The sequence below is a fragment of the Vulpes lagopus genome, chromosome 2 (genome assembly GCF_018345385.1).
Source record: "Vulpes lagopus strain Blue_001 chromosome 2, ASM1834538v1, whole genome shotgun sequence".
Taxonomy (NCBI): Eukaryota; Metazoa; Chordata; class Mammalia; order Carnivora; family Canidae; genus Vulpes; species Vulpes lagopus.
The window spans coordinates 172,199,425-172,211,823 of record NC_054825.1 but is presented as its reverse complement, the minus strand read 5'-3'; the positions used below and the strand labels follow the sequence as shown (position 1 = coordinate 172,211,823).

Here is a 12,399-nt window from a genome sequence, read left to right as displayed (position 1 = left end):
TCTCTCTCTCTGAAATAAATAAAATCTTAATAAATAAATAAATAAATAAAATGATCATCAATAGTTCTACTCTGCCGAAATTGATTATAAAACTAAAATCATATTTAATTTGCTTTTGGTAGTTTGAGGTTTCTTTTAATTTTGTTTTATTATTATATAGAATATTTCCAAGATTGCAATGGCAAATCCATAAAATAGGGTATATTCGGGGAAGTCTAGCTTTTTTTTAATAAAGATTTCATTTATTCATGAGAGACACATAGAGGGAGGTAGAGACATAGGCAGAAGGAGAAGCAGGCTCCCTGCAGGGATATTGATGCAGGACTCAATCCCAGGACACCAGGATCATGACCTGAGCTGAAGGCAGATGCTCAACCACTGAGCCATCCAGATGCTCCGAGAAATCTAGCTTTTATCCCAGTCTGTTCAATATTGTTCTCCATTTCTCTCTCCCTCTCCCCAATGAGTTTGCTCTCCCATTTTTTTCCTAAATAAAAGCAATTGGGTATATCTTCTAAACTTACCTTTCTTATTTTCATAGCAGCATACTATATGCAATTTAGTCCACCTTCCTTTTTTCACTTAACAATATATCCAGGAGATAATTTCAGGAAGGTATAAAGATTTTCATAATTCCTTTTTATAGTTGGAAAATATATTCCACTTAGTAGATGAACCATAGTTTTTTCAACCAGTTACCTGTAGATAGTTGGGTTGGTTCCAGATGTTGCTATTATAAAATTGTGCTTCACTGAAGGGCATTGTGAGTAAATCTTTAAAAAAGTATGTCAGTATACCTTCAGAGTTGAGTCATGTCACTCAGATTGCTAGTTTATAAAAGGGTAAGTAAATATGCAATTTGGTTGGGTATTACTGAATGCTCCTCTACAGTGGGTGTGCCATTTTGTCATCCAGCTAGTAATGAATGAGAGAGGCTGTTTCTTCTTAGCTTCCTAAAAGAATATGTTGTCAAACCATTAGATTTTTGCCATTACACAAATCAGTTGAAAAATGTTGAAAAATGTTACCTCTTTGTAGTTTTAATTTGTTTCAAAATTTGGAAACTGTTCATTTAAAGTTTCCTAATCACCTCATTATCCAGTATGACTTCCCATCAATTCATGTGCTTTGTGCATTTATCAAATTCCCCCAGTATATTTGATCACTGTATAAATCATTTATATCTCATATATATTAGTTTCAATTTAATTCCCCTATTTATACTATAAAAGTTTCATTTCTAACAGGGGAAAAATAGTGAATGTTTTCTATTATGCTTTTTTTCAGACCATGAATCTCATTGTAAAATCAAAGAATTATTTCCAAAGAAGGAAGTTTATGAAATAGAATCACCCCAGTGATTTATATTGGGAAGTCTTACAAAACATGGACTTAAGTGTACCTGTTATAGAAATGACTGGGAATGTAAAAGAAAGATTGACAAAAAACAAGGATCTCATGAGAAAAGTTTTAATCAAATTATTTTCTTTTTTTTTCTTTTTTTTTAAATTTTTATTTATTTATGATAGTCAGAGAGAGACAGAGAGGCAGAGACACAGGCAGAGGGAGAAGCAGGCTCCATGCACCGGGAGCCTGATGTGGGATTCGATCCCGGGTCTCCAGGATCGCGCCCTGGGCCAAAGGCAGGTGCCAAACCGCTGCGCCACCCAGGGATCCCTCAAATTATTTTCAACTGTGAAAATACATACACTTTAGGTCAGCACATATCACATACTCCATATCAAAAAGGTTTTCTTGAAGAGAAAGCCTGCAAATGCAAGAACTAAGAGAAAGCTTTTGTGTGTGACTTGCAATTATACATCAGAGAATTGATACTGTCAAGAAGTTCAGGAACCATAAGAAATGTGGGAAGGCTATTAGCAGAGGATGAAAACATACTCAGCATCAGATCATGTTTACTGGTGCAAACTGTGAACATAGGAATATGATAGGCCTTAGACTGTGCACATCAGAGCATTCATACTGAAGAAAAAAATCTATGAGGGTAAAAAACATGGAAAAGCTTTTTGTACTGGTTCAATATTTCTATCACATCAGGGAATTTACCCATGTGAGAAACTTTGTCTAGTTAAGGTAGAATGGTTTTTTATCATTCTTCAGACCTCACTTATCATCAGAGACTTCATGCCAGTGAGAAACCTTATCAGTGTATGCTATGTAGAAAAGCCTTTAGTAGTAAATCAGCCATTACTCAGCATCAAAGAATTCACACTGGTGAGAAACCATATATATGTAATGAGTGTGTAAAAGCCTTTCATAGCAGTTCAATACCTATAGAATATCAGAGAATTCACACTGGTGAGAAACCTTATATATGTAAAGAATGTGACAAAGCCTTTCACTATTCCTCAGATCCTAAAAGGCATCAGAGAATCCATATTGGTGAAAAGCCCTATGAAGGTAAAAAATGTAGCAAGGCCTTTAATAATGCATCATATTTGTTTATAATCATAGAATTCATACTGGTGAGAAACCCTATGGATGTAAAAATTGTGCTAAGGCATTTTTAAGTAGCTTACCCCTTAACCTACATCAGAAAGTTCATACTGGTGAAAAACCCTGTATATGTAAAGAGTGTGGAAAGGCCTTTTGTAGTAGTTCAAAACTTATAGAACATTGGAGAATTCACATAGGTGAGAAACCCTATGTTTGTATGGCATGTGGAAAGACCTTCTGAAATAGATTTATGCTTATAGAACATCAGAGAATTCACACTGGTGAGAAACCATATGTGTGTAAAGAATGGAAAGTCCCTTTAAAAAAAAAAGATTTTATTTATTCATGAGAGACACAGAGAGAGAGAGGCAGAGAGAGAAGCAGGCTCCCAGCAAAGAGCCCGATGCAGGACTTGATCCTGCACCCCAGGACCATGCCCTGAGCCGAAGGCAGATGCTCAACCACTGAGCCACCCAGGCGTCCCTGGAAAGGCCTTTGATCACCCTTCAGGCCTTAGTCAACATTGGGGGATTTTTAAAAATTTTTTTATGATAATCAGAGAGAGAGAGAGAGAGAGAACAGAGACACAGGCAGAGGGAGAAGCAGGCTCCATGCACCGGGAGCCCGATGTGGGATTTGATCCTGGGTCTCCAGGATCGCGCCCTGGGCCAAAGTCAGGCGCTAAACCGCTGCGCCACCCAGGGATCCCTAGTTCAAATCTTAACATCAGAAAGGTCATGCTGGTAAGAAGCTCTGAAAATTATCTGTGGGAATGGCATTATGGATTTCACCTAATTTGAGATAGAACCTCATTAGATCCTGTAATTAATATGAAGAGCCTTTTATTTGCTTTTCACAATCAAAGTTGCCTAAAGGATATATAGTAGATATCAGAATACCATCAACAGTTCACTCCTTACTTAGGAATTTATAACTGTGAATGAAGAAAATCAAAACTAGGGCACCTGGGTGGCTCAGTGGTTGAGCCTCTGCCTTTGGCTCAGATTGTGATCCTGAGGTCCTGAGATCGAGTCCTGCATTGGGCTCCCCATGGGGAGCCTGCTTTTCCCTCTGCCTATGTCTCTGCCTCTTTCTCTGTGTCTCTCATGAATAAATAAATAAAATCTTAAAAGAAAAAGAAAAACTTCCATGCTTGTCAACCTTAAATATCAGAGAATTTAAGGAGTAGTCCTAGAATTTCATTTTACTTTTCGTAATTTACCTCTAGATATTTTTGTTTTATGTATATTTACTGGTCATTAAAATTGTTAATTCTGATGGCTTTTTTTTCTCCAAGATTTTGAACCTATCACTACTTATTCTTTCCAGTTGCTTTTCCTGCCGCTTTGGTAATATATTTTAATTTATCTAAGCTTTTTTTTTATATAAGCTTTTTTTATTTTATAAGGTTAAGTTTCAGGATAACAATTTAAATATCATTCATATGTATATGTTTTTATATATGTATATATATAAATATACATATATTTAACTTTTCATTCTGATAAAACAGAATGAAAAGTCTCAATTTTGGGGAATTCCTGTACAAAGCTCTGATCCTCACTGTTAAGAGCCAAGCTCCTCACAGTAGCTTCTTTTGCTATCTTATTATAGGAACAGTGTTTTCTGTGGAGCAAGAAATAGATGAATGCCAACTGACTTTTCAATCCCCTCTTTCTTCAGTGGTCAATATAAACCACTTTCACAAAGAGCTGAGCTGTGTAGAATCCACAGTTTTCTAGCTTGCTGCAAAGTGATTAGGGACAAATAGGAAAAAAGGAAAACAAGAAAACTAGCACTGCAATCATACTTCTCATGTCTCTGGATAAAGAAGTATGGGTTACCTTTAGCCAAAGGAATTAAAAGTATGCAAGGTAACTACCTAGTTCATTCACCATTAGCTAGATTTGTTCATTTAAGGCTTTCACCTCTTTCCAAACCCACAATTTTGTTTTATTCCAGCTATGCCTGCTAATAAAGAAAAGGCATGCTCTCTCCAGATTTATCCTTTACTGAGCCTCTGCATTTGGTACCTGGCAGTGAGGAAGTATGCTTTTCTAATAGGTCAGTGCTGAAGACTAACAATGAGAAATCCATTAAAGAACAATACTCTCACCTCTGGAATATGTTATCCACACTTTCCTTACCCTCACATTAGACACAAGAATACACTGAATTTAGTTCAATCTTTTGCAAATAAACATCATCATCACAATTTTGTTTTGAGGAAACTACTTTTAATCTCTCATTAAAGAAAAATGAAGATATCTACTCATCTTAAGAAAGATCTAATATTGGTCAAGATCATGAAAATCCAATTTTACATGTGGCACCAAGAAAAAGGAATGCTATAAAAATTATCTTCATCACACTACTGGGCATGCTGAGGCTTTTTATACTGAGCTCTTACAAGTGATGCTGGCTCAAAAGGAATAGCACTGCACAAAGCTCTTAGAGTTTCCCCAGCTTACTTCTGGAATGGAGAAAGGCAATTTCATACCAAAACAAAACAAAGCAAAACAAAACAACAACAACAAAAAACAGAAGGTAACCGATAAAAAGAGCTCATGAACAATCCCACAAAGAGACCAAATCCTGCAAGTGAGAATTTTAAAGCCCACTAATTAGTGCTCACTTCAGCAGCACATATAATAAAGCCCACTAAATAAATCTTTCCTGGATCCAAACAAATGCTACAAATACCAGATTTTTAGGTTCTCAACTCACAGAATTAAAAGCCTGTTGGCTGTTAATTGTCCTGTGGGACTCACCTCTTCACAAAATTTTTGCATAGAATCTGTGCAAAAGTAACAGACACATACCTGCAGTGTAGGACAACATGGGAGGTGTTCTCTTTCATGAGGCAAGAGTCATTTTTTTATGAAACTGAAAATGAAAAAGGTGCTATGGAGAGAAAGTTTCCCAACAGTATAAAAGCAAAGACTGGCTGAAATTTGTAACTTTAGAAACAAAAATAATAAAATAACCCCTCTCTAAAGAAGTCCTCCACAGTGAACAATCTGCTCTATATACCACAATGAGGAATGATCCTGGCTTCCATGGTGGAAACCTGCTACAAGTGCCAGGCCAGGCCCTACCCTTCCTGGCTCCTCAGTGCACAAGGTGGGGCCACCTACTGCCCTGCAGCCAGACACAGGGAGCTTCTCTCACTGACCTGCTAACACAACATTGGAGTTCTGGCCTCCAATGTGTTTCTGTGCATAATTTTATGAAGTATCTAAGTGCCATTCACTAGATCAAAAAAGAAAAAAAAAGAATAGAAAACTCTGGACCAAGGAAATTTTTAACTCAAAAAGTTAGGAGAGACACCAATTACATTAACAACACTTTTCTTAAAAAGTAGAATTACTTTCTTTTGAAATCAACCACAGTGGTGAGATGTGTTTTTCTTTTCAGGTGCCCAATGATGGCACACATCTTTACTCAGTAAATCCTGCTGGCACGTGGGGCAGCATCACCTCCCAACAGTGTGGAGAAGAGCACGTGTCACCACTGGGCAATGAGAGAGCTGACAGAGATTCTTGGCTTCTCAACGCCTGACATGGTTGAGCTTTCCTTGTTCTATTAGAAAAGTTCATGAGGAAGCTATGAATAGGATCAGTCCAGAGAAGGAAAACTTTTATTTTCACTGTCCAAACATCAGTCAATATACTGGGAAAGCCCTGGAAGCCCTCACTGTAGCCTTGCCTCTTGAGCACACTGCACATGAACACTCCCATGGGACACACAGTCAGCTCCTTCAGGGTCATGTTTACCTTTTCTGTGGTCTGTCCATAAAGCCCAAATATCTCCCAGAGTTTTTCTTCACTGATTGTGTCTATCTTGTTACCCAAGATCAGGATTGGCACATTGGATATTGTCTCATCAGTCATTAGAGCATTTAGCTCAACTTTGGATACCACGAGGTGAGGATGATCTACACAGTCCACCAGAAACACAATCCCATTAATTGCTGGGAGGTAATTTTTCCAAACCCGGCATGCTTGCCCGGCTCACCAAGCTCAAAAGTTGTAAAAGTCATTCCAGCAATTGTCAGCTCTTCTGATGTCAGATGTAATGTCGGAACATGTTGGCCCAATCGGTCATCTTTGAGCATGTGTAGAAGAGTGGTTTTGCCTGCATTGTCCAAACCTAAAAATACAAGTTTTACAGATTTCTTGTAGAGTCCTAGGAACTGGAGCACACTGCTGAAGCCATTGTATATCCACTCAAAGATGAAAGGCATTATTGATGGTTACTACGGGCAAGGGGGTGCTTCCCCGGTGGTGGTGGGTGGCTTCGACTACTTTTTTTATATCAACACAAATAGAGCTATATTCCTTTTTGAAGAGAGTTCCTCTTAATATTAACATTTTGTTGTATTTTTTTTAATTTCAGAAAGCACAAAAGAAACCCACTCTCAAAATTGTCAAAATAAATCCTTTCAGAAAATTTTAAAAGAAACTCCATGTTATAAATTATCTTTTCTATGGTAGAGTATATCATGAATAGTTTTCCAAGTCATTAACTATTATATCATTATCCTAATTTAATACAGTTAATATTGGGACACCTGGGTGGCTCAGTGGTTGAGCCTCTGCCTTTGGCTTAGGACATGATCCCAGAGTCCCAGGATGGAATCCCACATCAAGCTCCCTGCATGGAGCCTGCTTCTCCCTCTGCCTATGTCTCTGCTTCTTTCTCTTTGTGTCTCTCATGAATAAATAAAATCTTTAAAAAAATAGAGTTAGTATTCATCTGTATGGCTCTACTATTATTTTATTAATATATTGATAAAATGTTTTTATTCTAAATTTTGCCTTTAAAAACAATGCTCCTTTCAACATCCTGTTTGCGTTTTGTAAGCTTGTTTCCTTTTCTTACTTTTTATTTCTGAAATAATCTATGGATGTCTTATACTTACAAAATTTTAAACATTACAGATAAACTAAACTCCCCTTTGACTACTTCTCTTTCCCTAGTTTCTCTAAATTTACCACTGTTGGCAGTTTCATTCAAGAGCCTTTTAAAATGCAATTACACCCACACATATTATACATATAATGTATATATGTATATACATGTATAATGAATTACATACATTATATATATACATGTATAATATGAATGTATATATTCAGTCGAAACATAATATTTCTTTTGATCTTAAGTATTTCACTTCAAATATAGCAAATTGGAGGTGACTAATATAACTCATTGGTGTATAATGAGGAAGAAATGAGTTATGAATGCATGAATATAACTAGTGAAGTGTTTAGTAAACATTAGTATTTTCATATATTTTATTTATGGATTGGTATTTAAACATGATGCATTTACCCAATAACAGACATCCCATATTGGAAAAAAACTTAAAGCCAAAATAGATGTTAAGATATAGTAAGCTCATCCTACAGAACTCAATCTTTATGCTGATCGTACATTCCTACCAGAGACAAAGTGTATATAAATGTGTATGGGGTAGTTGAGATCACAACTGTTACAGCATAATGAGAAGAGGTTTATTACAAAAAGTATAATATAGAACATATCTGACTGACAAGAGAACACATTGGGTAGCAAAAATATCTGAATACTGATTCGATTCTCATCTAAGTTACCCTTTTATTAAGTGTGAAATCAACACAAATTACAATTTCTCTAGGAATAAATAACAGTGGGCATTATGTGTGGAAAGTGGTGCCTGACCAAACTACATGGGGGAAAATTCAGAGCTCTACATTCATGCAGGCATTAGAACACTGGAAACTTTTAAGGTAATTATATAGTTTCAAGAAAGTAAGAAAAACCACAGGGATATCTAAAGACAGTGGAATGCATTTGTAAAAATAACTGAAATAAAGGTTCTCCTACTATTCATAAGTAGAGTGTTCCTATGAAATCTTTTGTAAGCTGAAATGCTGTAAATCATAGAGTATCCCCTGCTTCCCAGACATTCTCCTTATGCCACTTTGCTTTTAGAAAAGACCTACATTAGTATGGTAACAGCTTTTTTGTAAAACTTTTTAAAAAAATTTTATTTCTGTTACCAAAAACAGGTGCTAAGGTAGGCCTTTTGTTTTCGTTTTAAGATTTTATTTATTTGATAGAGAAAGCGCGCACACAAGCGGGGACAAGCGCGCACACAAGCAGGCAGAGAGGAGAAGCAGACTCCTCACTGAGGGAGCCCAACATGGGGCTCAATCCCAGGACCCTGGGATCATGACCTGAGCTGAAAGCAGACACATAACTGACTGAGCCACCCAGGTGCCCAACGTGGGTATTTTGTAAAAGTGAGATGGTGTAATGCAAACTTTGGAAAGTGGGGGATACTTGTAATGAATAGTTTAAATGGATGAACACAAATGGTGTGTTTTTTTTTAAAGATGTATTTATTTAGGGGAGGCGGGAAAAAAAAAAGATGTATTTATTTATTATTTGCAAGAGATTGTGTGCAGAGAGGTGGGGTAGGGGGAAAGGGGAGAGGGGGAGAGAGTCCCAAATAGACTCCAACACAGGGCTCCATCCACAAATTGAGATTACCACCTGAGCTGAAACCAAGAGATTTGGCAAAAAAAGGGATAATCATTATGACTGAAAAATTGATGTTACTACAAATCAGAGATTTTGTAATATATATACTCTTTTTTGCTAATAATTTCACAAAAGTAAAATGCATAATGTTCTTCAAAAACAAATCTCCAGAACTCAGGCAAGAGAAATATAAACATTCAATAGGCAAATAAAAGCTAACTAAATAACTTTCTCATAGCTAAAGAAACCACCTGATCTTTAAGTTTTTATTTAAATTCCAGTTAGCACAATGTAATATTAGTTTCATGTGTACAATTTAATGATTTGACACTTATAACACCCAGTGCGCATCACAAGTGCCCTCTTTAATCCCCATCTCATATTTAACCCCACCTCCTCTGGTAATCATCATTATTCTCTATAATTGAGTCTGTTTCTTAGTTTTCCTCTCTCTTTCCCCCATGCTTGTTTGTTTTGTTTCGTAAACTTTGCATATGAGTGAAATCTTATGGTACTTGTCTTTCTTTGACATTTCACTTAGCATCATACTCTCTAGCTCCATCCACATCATTGCAAATGGCAAGATTTCATTCTCTTTTGTGGCTGAGTCATATATTTATATAATCCATTCACCAGTCAATGGACACTTGGGCTTTTCCCATAATTTGGTTATTTAGATAATTCTGCTATAAACATAGGGGTGCATATATACCTTCAATTTATATTCTTTGGGTAAATACCTACTAGTGCAATTGCTTAATCATAGGGCAGTTGTATTTTTAGGTTTATTTAAAAAAGATTTTGCTTATTTGAGATAGGTAGACAGCATAAGTGTAGGAGAGGGGCAAAAGGAGAGGGGAAAGTAGACTCCCTACTGAGCAGGCAGCCTGACAAAGGGCTTGGTCCCAGGGTCCCTGGGATCGTGACCTGAGCTGAAGGCAGATGCTCAACTGACTGAGCCATCCAGGTGCCGGTCTTTTCAATTTTAACTATTTAACTAGGTATGTAGTAGATTAAATTTTGGTTTTAATTTGCATTTCTCTGAGAAGTACTGACTTTTAGCATCCTTTCCTATGCCATTTAAATATACTCTTTGGTGAAGTGTCTGTGCAAATCTGTTGCCCACTTTTATTGTGTTGCTTGTCACCTTTTTCTTATTGATTTGTAGGAGGGTTGTTTTTATATTTATAAGTCTATAATGTATTACAAAGACCTTTTTCAAATCTGTGGTTTATCTTTTCACTCTCTACATTGTGCCTTTTGATGAATGATATTTCTTAATTTTTTTTAATTTTTTTTATTTCACAGTTCCTTTTTTTTATTTTTTATTTTTTATTTATGATAGTCACAGAGAGAGAGAGAGAGAGGCAGAGACACAGGCTGAGGAAGAAGCAGGCTCCATGCACCGGGAGCCTGATGTGGGATTCGATCCCGGGTCTCCAGGATCGCGCCCTGGACCAAAGGCAGGCGCCAAACCATTGCGCCACCCAGGGATCCCTATTTCACAGTTCCTTTTAATGAAATATTTCATTCTTAAGACAACAGTTTTTCAAACATTAGCAAAAGATTGCTTTCAAAAATAAGGCGCTGAAACAGATGCATGATGCTATATTTTCAACACAACGAAAAGTAATGAAAAGTATTCTGAATGAGAAAAGTATATAAAATAAATAAGAACAGTTTTATAACCTGCATAATGCATAGTAATTTAACCATTAAATTAGAATCTATAAAAAAATAAATTAGAATCTATAAAACTAGAAATGTACTTCTTGTATCAGCCTTAACAATGATTTTTAAGAAACTGTCGAGTTTTGGAACTATGTAGATCAAATTGTATTCAACACCTGTATTGTCAAGTCTGTCTTCCCTTGCCTTGCCAAATTCAATTTATATTTTAAGTATGTTTTGCATAATCTACACATTTATTTAACAACTTTACAATTTTGAACTTTAAGGTAGAAAGCTGTATCGGATGATTCCGATTTTAGAAAACCTTTGAGAATATTATTCACATTAATGAAAGTGTTCACAAAAAAAAAAAAAAAAAAGAAAGTGTTCACAGTTACAAAGATGAAGGTTATTGCTGATGATGAGTCTTTCTCCATAGGAATTTCTCACTGGGGTGTATTCTACATGTACACACAAGAAAATCTCCAATGTATCTTCGGGATAAATAATTATAAACTGGAAAATCCACAAAGGAGGCTTTTCTATAGGTACAAGAAAAATATTTCCAATGAGAAGCCCCTTTATAGAAATATATGGAGAATTACATAGACTAAAAATTATGCAAATTAAGTTACACAATGCTTCACGATAGGCCTATATGAAACATTTTCTTACAGACCCTTGGAAAATACATTAACAATTATTTTTATATCTGAGTTTGTGGATTTTTACTGTTCCTTCATTTTAAGAATGCCATTATGTTTCATTAGAGAAGGCTCTACTACAGCTGTAAACATACTCAGTATTTTCTATTATATATCTGTTCACTTCTGAAAGTAAATGACAAAAAGAAAAGGTTCCTTTGCCCTCCTCGTCTTCCTGATAGGCCTCTACCATATGGAGGGCTGAGAGCTAGATGAGAAGGCAGTCTTTATATGGACCTCAAACAGAAGATGTATTTATAAACCAGGTCATCTGTTACATGTATTTTTCCCTTTTATTATTCCTGAGCTTCTAATGAAAACCTCATTTAAATGTTGTAGCCTCATCTCAGCTGTCCTTAGAGAAGAGGAGGGATAGGTTTGTATCATGATTAGTTAAGAGTTAAAGGGGAATAGTCTAAGAACAAACTGTGGGAGATAAAGGATAAAACTGAAAGGTCCAGAAGTCCATTTCAGTGGAAGAGTCCTCCACTGTCCATGGTGAAGCACACAGGCTTACTTTCTTAGGGTGGAAGCATAGTGAACCCTGAACAGTGGTTCTTCTACTACATACCTAAAACTCACTTGAGATTACAAATGCAGAGATCTGGGATTTATCCCAGATATAAACAATCAGAATGTGTGTGGTAGATGCCTGGAATAGACATTCTGAAACGCTTTCCAAAGGATTCTTACACTAAGATTTGAGAATCATTGTAAACCACTGCTTTGTAAGAATGGTTCTTTCAAGAGGTCCAAAAGTCAAACTATTTTCATAACCAAACTAAGACATTATTATTTCCCACACTCCCAATTTTTCATGAATATACAGTAGCATTTACTAGAGGTTACATGATGTGTAATATCACAACAGATTGAATGTGGAAGCGGATATGAGACTCCATCTGTCTTCATTAAGTCAGATGGTAAAGATAGTTGCAAAAACTGGAATACAATTTCCACTTTTCTTAATAATTTTTTAAGGAAATGCATTTTCATTAAAATGTGGTTTATATTAACATGTGCTTACTATTTT

The 12,399-nt window shown here is 36.1% G+C and overlaps 1 protein-coding gene and 1 pseudogene across 1 annotated transcript in view; one reads left to right on the top strand and one right to left on the bottom strand.

Annotated features, from left to right (window-relative positions):
• LOC121485463 (zinc finger protein 345-like) overlaps window positions 1–12,399 on the top strand; it is a 51,484-nt gene that overhangs the window by 7,091 nt on the left and 31,994 nt on the right. The window lies entirely within an intron of this gene.
• On the bottom strand, window positions 6,118–6,703 carry LOC121485479 (annotated as a pseudogene).